At 41.1% G+C, this 15,936-nt stretch overlaps 1 long non-coding RNA gene across 1 annotated transcript; it reads right to left on the minus strand.

Annotated features, from left to right (window-relative positions):
- Positions 1 to 13,368: 13,368 nt before the first annotated feature.
- LOC139422068 (uncharacterized) lies at positions 13,369 to 15,660 on the minus strand. Its single transcript, XR_011635704.1, has 3 exons — positions 14,469 to 15,660; positions 13,696 to 13,827; positions 13,369 to 13,591 (listed from the first exon to the last, which is right to left on the minus strand). It is a non-coding gene; the product is annotated as an uncharacterized lncRNA (long non-coding RNA).
- Between the last annotated feature and the right edge of the window lie 276 nt (positions 15,661 to 15,936).

Genomic DNA, 15,936 nt, shown 5'->3' on the forward strand with positions numbered 1-15,936 from the left:
TACACCTGTTTGGCCCTGTCTGGTGGTATCATCGGATGGGGCCACAGTGACTCCTGACCGCTCCTATTTATGCTGCAGTAGTTTATGTGTCGGGGGGCTAGGGTCAGTCTGCTATATCTGGAGTATTTTTTAAATACTCTCTCTCTCTACCCACCCTAGGACCATGCCTCAGGACTACCTGGCATGATGACTCCTTGTTGTCCACCTGGCTGTGCTGCTGCTCCAGTTTCAACTGTCCTGCTGCTATGGAACCCCGACCTGTTCACTGTGATTACTATTATTTGACCATGCTGGTCATTTATGAACATCTTGGCCATGTTATGTTATAATCTCCACCCGGCACAGCCAGAAGAGAACTGGCCACCCCTCATAGCCTGGTTCCTCTTTAGTTTTTCCTAGCCACCGTGCTTCTACAGCTGCATTGCTTGTTGTTTGGGGTTTTAGGCTGGGTTTCTGTACAGCACTTTGATATATCAGCTGATGTAATTAGGCCTGTATAAATACATTTTATTTTATTCGTCAGCAAAAGCTGATTTTGAAGTGGTGTCCACAGATTTTTGTATGTAGTGTACCACAAACCACCGAGGTGCCTTATTGCTATTATCAGCTGGTAAAAGTTGTCATATCTCTGGTGTACGGTCTGAAATATCAAGCATTTAAGCCAATCAGCATTCAGGCCTCGAACCACCCAGTTTATAATTATAATTGAGGGATGATGACAATCGTTGACCCTGTTTTTCTGTTAGACAAAGTGCACAGTTGGGTGCCAGACTGTTGCTTTGGTCATGAATGGATGCCAGACCTATCAGAAGGAGCAACGGTGGGTATCATAACAGCAATGTGATTGCAATGGTCTAGCGACCTTCAAAAATGATTTACTTCACTGTTCACTTGCTATTTTCACAGCATATCAGGGAAGATCTCAGAATACAAGTGTGTCATGCGACACAAGTACCCTTGTGACACCTTTTCCGTTATGAAAAGGACACGCCATCACTACTCTGATAGTAACCCAAGTTACTGCCCTGATGACACAGACGGCTTCATCAACAACAACAGGTAATGTGTAACGGCTTTCCTCTTCCTCTTCTGAGGAGGAGTAGCAAGGATCGGACCAATACGCAGCGTGGTAAGTGTTCATCTTGGTTTTTAATAAGAACACTGAACAAAACAATAAACGACCATGTGAAAAAACAAAACCAAAACAGTTCCGTGTGGAAACAAACACTGACACGGAAAATAAACACCCACGAAACACAAGTGGGAAAAGGCTACCTAAGTATGATTCTCAATCAGAGACAACTAACGACACCTGCCTCTGATTGAGAACCATACTAGGCCAAACGCAAAACACAACATAGAAAACACAACATAGACAACCCACCCAACTCACGCCCTGACCATACTAAAACAAAGACATAACAAAGGAACTAAGGTCAGAACGTGACATAATGTATGTTATGTTAAAAGTTGTATTCAAAAATACCCGGCTTAATAAACTAGTAGGCTAATTCCCCAGCCATGCAGATACAACTAGTACAGTCATTTTGGTTGTGAAGTGCATTGGCAAAAGCTTTGTCCTTTCTTCAGAACAAAATGCAATTTACCACATGGCTGTCTATTATAACACCCTGTCAAAGGCCTTTCCCAGTCAACACCACCCCATAAAATGACCTGCTGCAGTTGTTCGAGAGATTTGCAGCCGAACATGCAACATAGTGAAGACCAGCAAGGGGGCTCTCATCAGCATCATGCAGACATGCCCTCTCTGTGAGCATTCCTATGAATGGAACAGTCAGACACATGTTGGCAAGTATCCGGCCAGCAATCGTCACCTGTCAGCGGCATAATTTGTACAAATGCTGAAGGTAACCTACTTCATACTTTCCCCCCCCATAAAACATATTAACGCGCTAGAACTGATATAACGGCGACAAAGCCCATGAACTGATATAATGGTGACAAAGCGCTAGAACTGATATAACAGCGACAACTAGCTAGAACTGAACTGACATAACAGCGACAAAGCGCTAGAACTGATATAACAGCGACAAAGCGCTAGAACTGATATAACAGCGACAAAGCGCTAGAACTGATATAACAGCGACAACGCGCTAGAACTGATATAACAGCGACAAAGAGCGAGAACTGATATAACAGCGACAAAGCGCTAGAACTGATATAACAGCGACAAAGCGCTAGAACTGATATAACAGCGACAAAGTGCTAGAACTGATAACAGCGACAAATGCGCTAGAACTGATATAACAGTGACAACTCGCTAGAACTGAACTGACATAACAGCGACAAAGCGCTAGAACTGATATAACAGCGACAAAGCGCTAGAACTGATATAACAGCGACAAAGCGCTAGAACTGATATAACAGCGACAAAGAGCGAGAACTGATATAACAGTGACAAAGCGCTAGAACTGATATAACACCGACAAAGCGCTAGAACTGATAAAACAGCGACAAAGTGCTAGAACTGATAACAGCGACAAAGCGCTAGAATTGATATAACGGCGACAAAGCGCTAGAACTGATATAACAGCGACAAAGCGCTAGAACTGATATAACAGTGACAAAGCGCTAGAACTGATATAACAGCGACAAAGTGCTAGAACTGATATAACAGCAACAAAGCGCTAGAACTGATAACAGCGACAAAGCGCTAGAACTGATATAACGGCGACAAAGCGCTAGAACTGATATAACAGCGACAACGTGCTAGAACTGATATAACGGCGACAAAGCGCTAGAACTGATATAACAGCGACAAAGCGCTAGAACTGATATAACAGCGACAAAGCGCTAGAACTGATATAACTGCGACAAAGCGCTAGAACTGATATAACGGCGACAAAGCGCTAGAACTGATATAACGGCGATAAAGCGCTAGAACTGATATAACAGCGACAAAGTGCTAGAACTGATATAACAGCGACAAAGCGCTAGAACTGATATAACAGCGACAACGTGCTAGAACTGATATAACGGTGACAAAGCGTTGGAAAATGACTTTAGGCGCACTAGAGCTAATTAGAAGAAAAAAAAATGTTTAACCGATATGCAGCCAGGACACTTCAACTGTAAATTACCTCAATAAGAGGACATCGTAAAGGAACATTTGCCATAACTGAAGAGATATAGATAGCTAACAACCACCTTTTGCACGTGAAAAAAAACAAACAGTCGACAGACACTTGATAGCTGGGATTTTCTACAAGGAATCTGCCTCTGAAAAAAAGCTTCTCCCAAACGGGTGTGACACCTACTATCGTTGACTGCTGCTAGGATTCCATCTGGCGATCTGTTCACCACCTGCCCTGGCCTGTCTCCCCCTGTCTGGGACAGGTACCCCCGCCACACTCCCCCCTCTCTCCCGGGCTTTCACTCCCCTCCAGCACACACGCACTTATACACACAGCGCAGACTTTGGACTGATCTGAATTTTAGGTAGGCTAATTAACTTGTGAAGCTTATTATGTGAGCTTACTCAGAAATTCTTTAATTAACTAGTATAGGCCTACTATTTATTTATTTTATCTCATACTTTTATAGCCTACTGGACTCATAGAGAGATACTCTCTCAAGTTATCTTGTTGGGGCGAGTGACTCTTTGAACTTACAATGGCTAGCCCCAAGTCGTTATATATTTTTCTTGTGCTTTATGCTATTTGCCTCATGACTCTTGCATGCTTTGTTGACTATGAACTTTATTTTTTTCCCAACCGTGGGACAGACTGTTGTTCCCACACTCAGGACTCTGACTCTCTATTGATTACACAGACTCTTGGCCTCCCATCCTATTCTAACCACCTCTTGCCGGCTTTGTATTCATGTTACCTGATGAAATTTCTGTACAATATGATCTTGTTGCCATCTGATGCACATTTGAATGTCATAAAAAATCAACACTGCAGAGCTCTCCTGGTCCTCTGCCATGTCCTGATTGTATTACTGCTGATGATATCTGGAAATGTGCATGTACACTCTGGCCCAGCTACTGTTGCCAGCCCCAATTCTGACTTGTGCTCTGATACCTGTTTTACTGATTTCTGCTCTCATAAAAGGCCTGAGTTTTCTGCATGTTAACACTAGAAGCTTATTACCTAAAATGGATCAATTGGAAGTGTGGGTTCACAGCTCCAATCCAGATGTGTTTGTCATTACTGAGATGTGGTTAAGAAAGAGTGTTTTGAACACTGATGTTAACCTTTCTGGTTATAACCTTTTTCGGCAAGACATATCTTCAAAAGGTGGTGGAATGGCAATCTTGACCAAGGATCACCTTCACTGCTAATAATATAATTTGAAATACAACCAAAACAAACTGCAAATGTATCCAACAAGTTTGAAGAGTCACAAGCTTGATGTAGTCATTGCATGCTAGGAATATTGGACTGAATACTCAACTTCTGAGAACATTATTTTTTAATTATTACTTGTTTAACTAAATCTTTCTCTGAGCAATTGTATTAGTTTAAAATAATATAATTTCCAATTTTTTAACCATACAATATAGCTTAGTATTTGAATTATTTATTTTATACTGTTATTTTCGCTCATCTTTATCAAAGGTGTCAATAATTCCAGACCCCACTGTATCTGTGTTTTGGTGCTGAGTGTGGTAATTGTACAATTTGAAGAGTTGCACCACAACATTGATGATTTTATGTTTTTCATCATGGTCTATCCACTAGAAACTCATCGACAACATGGACAAAAAGATAAAGAATCAACAAAAATACATACTTTTACAAGTATAAATTCCCACATTTTTCATCGATTTCCAAGATAATGAATTACCATGGTTTTTGAAAAATCCTGTTACTTTGCCATATGACCATGAATTGTGCAACCCTAATGGAATGTAGTTCATGTCAAATTTAGAATACTTAATCAATTCAAGAATGTAATGAAAAATGCCAAAATGTCTGTAAGCTCTTGCTTTTTTCCCAGTGTAGACTTTGCACATGTCAAACCAATAACAGATTTATCTTCATCATTCAATCTCAGGTTCGGTGAGAAGTTTCAACCTCATTTTCAATTGAGGAATGCACTTTTAGGGAAGTTGACTACATAAGTCTAGCAAACACTAAAGTCAATTCATATCAAGATGTTCACGGATCCTTGTATTATAGCAAAGTGAAATGATTTTGAGGTCCTTGACTGACACCCTCACACTTTGATTATCGCAGCGAGACAAGCCATCATCCAGACAATGTTCGTACAGAGTGTGTTACCTAATCAGTTCACAACACAATAAACATGAGACATCCTTAAAAAATCTCCCAAATTGAATAAACAGGAATTTCAGAAATGTGCAATTGGTTGATGGATTTGGAAAAAAATTGTCCATTTGAATCATCTATTCCTTTTAGCTTTGGTTGTCGGCGTTTTACATTATAATTCAGAATCACTGTGCACATAGGTTATATCAACTCTAAAACAATATCATTGAGATTAGCATTTATTTTCACTCACATACAGACAAATGACTCAACTACTAAACTGTTAAGTGGCCACATACCTTTCCAAAAAAAAAAAAAAAAAAACTGTAGCCTACACAGGAACTATAAAACATTCACATCTGTAAATCAAGTCCACCTAATGTATTTGAAAGAAAACAATACAATTTGGACCCAGGTGTGATTTACATACACATGAATTGTATGCAACCCTGGATAACATTTCAAAACCCATGTCTTGTTCCCATCACATACAATATATTCGCTTAGGAGGACACCTATTGGCCAAAATCTGCAATTACCTAAGATGATTCCTCAATACTTTTAGGATAATGTTAGGGTTTGGTCATAACCCTAACCCATATTGTGTTTTGTCAATACAACTAACGTTACAACCATAAGGACACATTCAACATGTTATATTTTACTCAAAACAGCATTCATCTTGCTCTGACCCACAAAACAACACACACAAACTGTTGATGCTAAGACATGCATTTTTTTTAGAAAATAAGTCAAATACAGTATGGGTTCATATCTCTTTCTTCTCTCCGTGGCCATCCATGGCCTCTTTCTCTACATTCACTGGGTCCTCTTTCAATACATTTACTGGGCTAACAGTGACCGATAAATGTTTGACTGTGGACTACACCAGACCTCAATAGGCCTACAAGGGTGCGCTCAAACTAAAACGCATGTCAAATACAGTGGTGTGGTGGGTAGAAATTATTAGGTAAAAACGCAGTTCTATGTTTTCAATTGGTTGACTGAGTTTCTGCGTTTTTTTACGCATCAGTTTGTCTGTTTTGAAGGGCTTGACTCTTTGAAGTCTCGCCCTACTCAACTACCCATTCAAACCAATGGAGAAAACCACTCGCATTGAACCCCTAGAAGTCCGCAACCAGTTTGCCTCGCATGAAAACTCCCTCCCTCCCTCCCATTCCCTCCTTGATTGCTCCGCTTGCATTTGTGCTAGAGACACTCGCTAGCTGGACAGGCAAACACTATGAAGTACTAAATAGTAAACCAATCAAAATGTGTGTGCTATCCAGATACTATCATCTGCTTATCACATCTGCCAATCATGTTCTCTGTGCCTAAGGTATATAAACACAGCTGGTGATTTCTGTCTTTTTATATTTGTAATCTATTTAGTTATAGAAATTTGATACCATCAATGCAAGCTGTAAAATAACTCCCAACTTTATTTAGAACGCAGAAACCTTAGCAATGTAGCTGGCTACAACAATTAGACCTGTTGCTTGCTAGCAGGAGCAAATCTAATTTTATTGGTCACATACACAAATTTAGCAGATGTTATTGCGGGTGTAGCGAAATGCTTGTGTTCCTAGCTCCAACAGTGCAGTAGTATCTAACAACGCAGTAGTAGCTAATAATATATCTAACAGTATCTAACAGCAGACAGCTTTATCACTAGTACTAGCATGTAATTCTGGGACATGGAGCTTTAGCTATCATTATTCCAAGTAATAATAAAAAATAAAAAAAATAATCTATAGGCCAAGTATTCTAATACAGTCATCAGCTAATACTGTACAGTCATCTCTCTCTCTCTCCCATGCGAGAGACAGATGCATGTGAGCTCTCACATTTTTCAACATGTTTTTTTTTACAAAAAGATAGATTTGGAATTAGATAAACTTGGATTTTTCGGCAGGGACATATACAGGATGCTACCCTCCACAGCATAACCTTCACTCCAGATCAAAACTCAAAACCTACGACCTAATTCTGGACAGAATTACCTGGAAGGATTAATACTACCAAGGACACCATCCAACCTGGAACTGAGACAGACCAGATATAACTTCAATTAGCACTCAGATGTGAAGTGAAAGGTGTATAAGTCTTTGAGCCCAGCAAATGGCAGGCTATCCCACCCAAATCCAGAGGCCTTGAAGCCCCATCCTGCTGTTCAGAGAAAATCTGATTTTCTACAAGAAATCTGCCTCCAGAAATAAAAGCTTCTCCCAAGTGGGTGACACCTACTGCTATTGCCTGCTGCTTGGATTTCATCTGGCGATCTGTTTACCGTCTGCCTTGGTTGTCTCCCCATGTCTGGTTCAGGTACCCCCACCACTCCCCCTGTCTCCCGAGCTTTCACTCACCTCCAGCACACAGGCACTGTTGGGGCGAGTGACTTACAATGGCTTGCCCCAAATAGTTATATATTTTTTCTTGTGCATTTTGCTATTTGCCTCATGACACCTGCATGCTTCGTTGACTATGAACGTTCTTCTTTACCCAACCGTGGGACAGACTAGGTTTGTTCCACACTCAGGACTCTGACTCTCTATTGGTTACACAGACTTTTGGCCTCCCATCCTATTCTAACCACCTCTCACCGACTTTGTATTGTTGTTACCTGATGAAATTGCTGTATAATATGATCTTGTTGCCATCTAATGCACATTCAAATGTCATAAATCAACACCCTATCATATGCCGTGCCTTGATTGTATTACTGTTGATGATATCTGGAAAAGTGCATGTACACCCTGGCCCATCTACCGTTGCTAGCCCCAATTCAATTATATTACCTAAAATGTATTAATTGAAAGTGTGGGTTCACAGCTCCAATCCAAATGTGTTGGTCATTACTGAGATGTGGTCAAGAAAGAGTGTTTTGAATACCAACGTTAACCTTTCTGGTTATAACCTTTTTCAGCAAGACAGATCTTCCAAAGGTGGGGGAGTGGCAATCATTAACAAGGATCACCTTCAGTGCTCAGTTGTCTCCACCAAGTCTGTCCCCAAACAATTTGATTTCTGGTTTTATGCATTAAACTTTCTAATAGCTCTTCGTCGGCTGTGGCTGGGTGTTATCGTCTTCCATCAGCACCGGCCTGTACCCTACCTGGCTTAAGCTCTCTCCTGGCTCCTTACACTAAGTCTGAATTTGTCCTGCTATGTGACCTAAACTGGGACATGCTTAAACTACCCGACCAAGTCCTAAAGCAATGGGATTACCAATCCCACAAGGTATGACTCCAAACACCCAGAAAAGGCTACTAAGGTATGACTCCAGACACCCAGAAAAGGCTACTCTCCTTGATGTTATCCTCACAAATAATCCTGATAGGTATTAGTCTGGTGTTTTCTGTAATGACCTTAATGATCCCTGTGTTACAGCCTGTGTTCGTAATGGCTGCTCAGTGAAAAGACCTGTCCTGATTTGTCATAGACGCTTGCTGAAAAACTTTAATGAGCAAGACTTCCTTCATGACCTGGCCTCTGTAAATTGGTATAGAATCAGCTTGATCCCCTCTGTCGAAGACGCTTGGAACTTCTTATTTGATATTCTCAGTGATGTTAACCAACACGCCCCCATAAAGAAAATAGCAATTAAAAAGAGGTTCAGCCCCTGGTTCGACCGTGATCTTACAGAGTTACTCCACCACAAGAATTGCATTTGGCGAAAATGCTCGGCCCATGCATACTCAGGCTGACTGGCTCTGGTTCAGGCAAATGAGAAATAAGTGCCCTAACCGGAAGGCCCAAGTTAGTTACTGTAAGGAACAGTTCTCTCTCTGTGGGTCTAACCCCAAGAAGTTCTGGAAAATGGTTAAAGACCTGGGGCCGGATTCACAAAAGCTTCTTAACTGCCATTTTTTCCTTAACTAAAGACTAATGAAGAAAGTTAAGCGAAGTTGCTATTCCACAATAAAGCCCTTGGATATGTTCTTAATTTTAAAAAATGTTTCTTCCTAAGAAAAAAGGTAAGATGAAATGGAATTCTTGAAAATAATGTTTTAGGATTTCTTATTGAAAATGCACTTAACTTTAGGACAGCTAAACCCTTGTCTTGAGCCGAATGGATACTTTTGTAACGATGAATGTTTTCTTGCGCCACATCCAGTTGGCTACCGGATACTTAAATACAGCAAGAAAACAAATTAAACACGCATTATCTAAATAGCTAGTAATTAAAAATATATTAAAATATTTGTGTTAAATAGCTAGCTCTATCTCGTCAATTTGCAAAGAAGAACTTGGCTAACGTTAAGGTCGTTACGCATTAGCTAGCTAATGTAGCTACCTAACTTACCGGTCGCACAGTCCCCAGCAGTCTCACCTATCATGAATGACACCTTCTCCTCCAGCTGGTCCACATGAATGGTCTATCAGCTCCCTTCTTCTTAGCAACCGAATTGATGTCGGACCACTTTTTTTACGGCGTCACTGTCCCTTGCCATACCCCCGACGGCAGAGACAGACTCGGCCACTCTCGCCAATCCTCTCTTTTTGGTCTCTGCAGTGACCAGCAGTTATCGAGTCTCCCCAACAGCAACCTTTTCCTGGTTGCTATTTCCTCCATCATCACTTCAAGCTCTTGTTTGCTTAAGTTTTTATTGCACTTTCCTTGGTTATCCATTGTTGGTTTTCATATAGCTAGTCTGATGGCTGTTATGTGTGAACAATAACAAAATAACCAAATCCTATCATCCCCGTCACATAGGCTTATTTATTGGTTTCAAGCACGTCCCTAATGTCAATGCCACATAAGATATTACGAAGAAACTTCTTACTTTTTTTCATCAGTAATGTTTTGTGAGAAGAGAATAAACCCTCCTCACAGCTGCCCATGTCCCTTAAAGTTGATGTGGTTGTTACTGACAAGAAGCACATGGCTGAGCTTTTAAATCACCACTTCATTAAGTCAGGATTCCTATTTGATTCAGCCATGCCTCATTGCCCATCCAACATTTCCACATCTCCCACCCCTTCTAATGCGACTAGCCCCAATGCTCCTAACCTCTTTTTCCCCTGCCCCGCTACAAAGTTTCTCCCTGCAGGTGGTCACTGAGTCCGAGGTGCTAAAGTAGCACCTTAAACTTAACCCCCCAAAAACATCTGGGTCAGATGGTTTAGACGCTTTCTTCTTTAAGGTTGCTGCCCCTATAATCGCCAAGCCTCTCTCTGACCTTTTTTAGCCTCTCTCTCCTCTCTGGGGAGGTTCCCATTGCTTGGAAGGCAGCCACGGTTTGTCCTTTATTTAAAGGGGGAGATCAAGCTGATCCTAACTGTTATAGGCCTATTTCTATTTTGCCCTGTTTATCAAGTGTTAGAATAACTTCTCTCGGTATGCAATCTGGTTTCCGCTCAGGTTATGGATGTGTCACTGCAACCTTAAAGGTCCTCAACGATGTCACCATTACCCTTGATTCTAAACAATGTTGTGCTGCTATTTTTATTGACTTGGCCAAAGCTTTTGATACGGTAAACCATTCCATTCTTGTGGGCTGGCTAAGGAGTATAGGTGTCTCTGAGGGGTTTGCTAACTACCTCTCTCAAAAGTGCAGTGTATAAAGTCAAAACATCTGCTGTCTCAGCCACTGCCTGTCACCAAGGGTGTACCGCAAGGCACGATCCTAGGCCCCACACACTTCTCAATTTACAACAACAACATTGCTCAGGCTGTAGGAAGCTCTCTCATCCTTTTATATGCAGATGACACAGTCTTATACTCATCTGGCCCCTCCCCGGATTTTGTGTTAAATGTTCTACAACAAAGCTTTATTAGTGTCCAACAAGCTTCCTCTTGCTTTAACTGTGAACAAACTCTTGTAAGAAGAATGCCCCTATCCCCACCAGTGTGATTACAGCCTCTGAGGGTTTAGAGGTCGAGGTAATCACCTCATTCAAGTACTTGGGAGTATGGCTAGACGGTACACTGTCCTTCACTCAGCTCATATCAAAGCTGCAGGCTAAAGTTAAATCTAGGCTTGGTTTCCTCTATCGTAATCGTCCCTCTTTCACCCCAGCTGCCAAACTAACCCTGATTCAGATGATCATCCAACCCATGCTAGATTACGGAGACATAAATTATAGATCGTCAGGTAAGGGTGCTCTCTCGCGGCTAGATGTTCTTTACCATTCGGCCATAACATTTGCCATCAATGTTCCTTATAGGACACATCACTGCACTCTATATCCTCGGAAAACTGGTCATCTCTGCATACCCATCGCAAGACACACTGGCTGATGCTTATTTATAAAACCCTCTTAGCCCCCCCGCCCTCCCTATCTATCTGAGATCGACTGCAGCCCTCATCCTCCACATACAACACCCGTTCTGGTTCTGCCAGTCACATTCTGTTAAAGGTCCCCAAAGCACACATATCCCTGGGACGCTCCTCTTTTAGGTTCACTGCAGCTAGCGACTGGAACGAGCTGCAACAGACACTCAAAATTGACAGTTTTATCTCATTCTCTTCATTCAAAGAATCAATCATGGACACTCTTACTGACAGTTGTGGCTGCTTTGCGTGATGTATTGTTGTCTCTACCTTGCTTGCTTTTGGCATAAGGTAAAACTGAAATTTCTGGACTAACATTGTTCCCCCCACCCGGCACTCCTCTATATACATTTATTGGTAGGTTACACAATATTTAGATTGATCAAATACTGCCTGAGACACCTTTGCCATTTGTCTCCATACTCAATAAATGGAGACACTAAATGTGATGTTCTTTGTTCAAATGTATATGCATGAAATGTACATTATGGAAAACATTCCTCACACTCAGTCATCGTTAGTTCTAGAATAATGGACAGGCAAGAATTTGTCACTGTCAATTTAGGTTAGTAGGAACCTTAGCATAATTTAAAACACCTAAATATTTACATTCACTGAACATTTAGTATTTGAAACCGCAAACATGCTATGTTAGCTAGCTGACTATGACTTTCCAACACAAGTCTGGAACTCTTCCAAGTCAAGGTAAGCTTTTGGTTTTACTAATTTATTGCCACTGGGGCCACCATTAATACAGGATTGTAGTGGGTTTACAAACGCGTTAGTTCTATTAGCTATGCTGACTATGATGTTACTAATATAGCTAATATGGTGACAACGATGTAGGCTGTGTGTAGCGGTTTGGCTTGGAAAGGTGTTTTTTGCCTGGTCACATACTGTTGTGTTACAGCTGTGTTGTGCATTGAAATCCACAAGGGAAGAGGTGAGCGCATAGATGCGAGATGGAATACAACGTGGCTGCTATGAAAGTGAACTGTGTTTACGCGTGATCAGTGTAGTATTCACTCTGCTGATTCTGTTGAAAAATTTTCTCAAACAGAAGCAAATGTAACAGGGATAAACATACCTGAATTTGTCAAATAAAAACTACTGTTTGCAACTGTTGGACTAATGATTACACCCTATATCATCTAGATGCAGGTAAGAGTGTGTAAGGCATTATTGAATGTCACCGTCTGTCACCTTAAATGTCTCTCGACCTGTGTGCACCTGTTATAAACTGTCATTCATAGGTTAGGTTGATGGGTATAGGACATGAGTATAGGAACATTTGAGTATCATGTAGTAGCCTAAACCTATTGCCATTACATTGAACTGGGTGAATGGAATATGAATGACAGTCCTCCAATATGCTGTAATAGAAATAACGCCATGCTTAAAAAAAACAAACAATTTGTCCTCCCTCATCTTAAAACGGCACTGACTGCCACTGGAACGTACATTTCTGTGACTTGCTAACTTTAGCTTGCTCGCTCAATGAATGCTGCTGGGCGAAGTAATATGCACCTCTTGCGTTTTTTTGGTCACCTTATTTGACCTGTTCTGCTTCTTTTGAGAAACGGTTCAATCCTACCTTGAGGCACTACTTGAGTAATTAAAACACTAAATCATGATACAGTAACTGTTGGTCACATATGTATTCATTTTAAATTGTGTCAGTTAACGATAAACCTTTAAACTGCACTCTTCCCATCTCTCTTAAGTTTCAGGCTCAGATGACAACCTGCACACATTCCGAGGGTTGCAGGTCTGCAGACTTTCTATTGGTTACATTTAATACGGAGAAATATACAATAAAACAAAGACATTGCTTAACTGTGAACAAACTTTATTGCAGACATTTTCCTCAAATAAAATGGAGCATACATAAAATAAACTACAATGTATTTACATTGGGGATTATGTGTGTGTGACAGAGAGAGAGGGAGTGTGTGTGTGCATCTTGCGTTTTAAGTTTCCTTGTCACCCACCCATCTCTGCTTTGTCAGTCTTGATAGGCCCAGTGTATGCACTTCTGGGTGAGGCTGTCAGGCAGTGGTGGAGTGCATTGCAGATCTGAAAAGGACACAAAGTGGCAGTAAGTATACAGCTCAACATGTTTGTGTGCACATCGGTTGGTGGGATTGAGCATATATGCATGTAATATAATTCTGAATTACCTGTATCCAGTTGGGAATCCTCAAAAGTTTCTCCCTTCAAGGCCAGTGAACTAAGAATTGGTGCAGCTGGTAAATTAAAAACCACAGCTGAGGACTGCTGTGACTACAGCTGAACTACCTGGGGTGGCAGATCTAAAAGAGGCATAATTTTCTTAACTGACAATAATCATACAAGTAAACAGAGTGAATGAGTATAAGGCCTAGATTCAATAAGATCAAGCGTTAACCAGCGATAGCTGACACCAACATTGCTTATGTTTTATCGGTGTCTGATGTTGGATCTGTCAAATCGGCAAGCAGCGGCTCTTGATCATTGTCACGAATCTACACCGTAAACGAAAAAGTGTAGGTTATATATAAATATGACGCTCAAATTCAAAAGTAAACTAAATGAGGATTTATATCAGCCTAATCGAGGTGTAGATTACATCTCAAATTCCACTGTTCTAACTTGTAAACAGGGCTGCATGAGATTTCTGTTAATGCGACTCCCTGCCGCCAACGGCAATGCGCGTTTTAGGTATAAGGCCAGGAGCCGCTTGTTAATTTGACAGCTTTAATACAGTTCCACCTCAGACACCACCAAAACAACCGCTATGCGGATGTGATTGAATAGAGCCCCAAGTGAGAGAGAGTATGCATGTGATAATTACCTGCATCACCCGTCATTGCCGGTGAAGCAGGTGCAGACGTGTCAAAATATAGCTAGCTAGCATGATTGCATGTAAAACAACTTTACAGATGATTAAAGTTCGAAAGAAAAGTTGACTTACCGGTCTGCTGCTCTTGGGAACTAGATAAACATCCGCATAGGTCGGCTGGACAAAATAACGAGTCAAAATTCACCCAAGGCTGAAAACGGCTTTAGAACGTTGGCTAAGCTAAAACTATCGCGAGCCCATATCAAATTAATGGAATCGAACGTTCGCAGAGCCTGTTTTGACTGGAGTGAAGCTTAGATTGCCATTTAGCCTAAATGGCACCAAAAAAGTATCCATTTTTATTTTAACACTACAATCTGTTCTTAGGACGAAACTGAAATAACTAGTGTAGAAAGGAAACATCTGCACCTCAGTGGAGCCAATTGTGCTTGTCTGCATAGCGAGGAAGTAGGGGAAAAAAATGGCAACTGACTATTTCAGGTCTAGCGTTTGATGACGAGATACAATACCCAGCCTTACATAATTAGAAAGATATTGATTAACATGGTGTCCGAAATGACAAAATCGAAATATACATATCGCGAGATATTTGGCAAAATAAGACAGCCATACCTATATTTCCCTATAGTAAACAATGGGACGACCTCAGAGTAACATGAGTAATTTGTTGTTTACATTTTAACTTAACGTGAGCAGGTCTCCATTGCCAACTATAGCGAAACTACCATTGTCCCATTTGTTGTACTTTCTTGCTGGAGACACTGATAGCTAGCGCTGCTAACTAGCTAATGCTAACGGCGCTAGCTGAACTCCTATGTTAGGCTGGACACATTACACGAACGTTCGGAAGGCGAGTTGGTACCACAGTGCTCAATAGAATTCATAGGAGCTGGCAGGGTGATAAAATGCCCTAAATTAAGGCCTGCTTTTTCGTGATTATTTCAACTACGACAGGCAGCTGGGATATATTATGAAACTGGGCTCCACCGCGGATGCAATGAACCACTTTTTAGAAAAGCGTTGTTAAAATGCAATGTGTCCAGCCTAACATAGGAGTTTAGCTAGCGCCATTAGCATTAGCAAGTTAGCAGCGCATGTTCGCTATCAAAGTGTCTATCCAGCAAGAATGTCGAGGTCAAAAACGAAATTAATCAAATAAAAGTTACATACACATGTTTAGCGAAATTGTGTTTATACCGCCAACAGTGCTATTTTAAGCCATGCTGATTAATTTACTTTAAGGCCAATCGGACTGAAATAATGAATAGGATGAACGTACATTTCTGTGACTCACTAGCCAACTTCAGCTTGCTAACTCAGTGACCGGTGTTGGGCGAAGAAATATACACCTTTCGGTTTACAGTGTTCCCCATGGGGAAATCCGACTAGCCACAAAATTAACCAGTTTCCAGAATTATTACAGCCGGGTTGGTTTAGAAACCCCATTGACAGTGCATGGGAAATGGTTGAGGTCAGTTTAGCCAAAGAATCACGGCTGCCGGGGATGGCGGTCAAATCTATGGTTGGTTATAAAAGTATTCCAGTATCGAAATCCATGATTCCCCTTCAAGTGAAAACC

This window comes from Oncorhynchus clarkii, chromosome 12 (assembly GCF_045791955.1).
Source record: "Oncorhynchus clarkii lewisi isolate Uvic-CL-2024 chromosome 12, UVic_Ocla_1.0, whole genome shotgun sequence".
Taxonomy (NCBI): domain Eukaryota; kingdom Metazoa; phylum Chordata; class Actinopteri; order Salmoniformes; family Salmonidae; genus Oncorhynchus; species Oncorhynchus clarkii.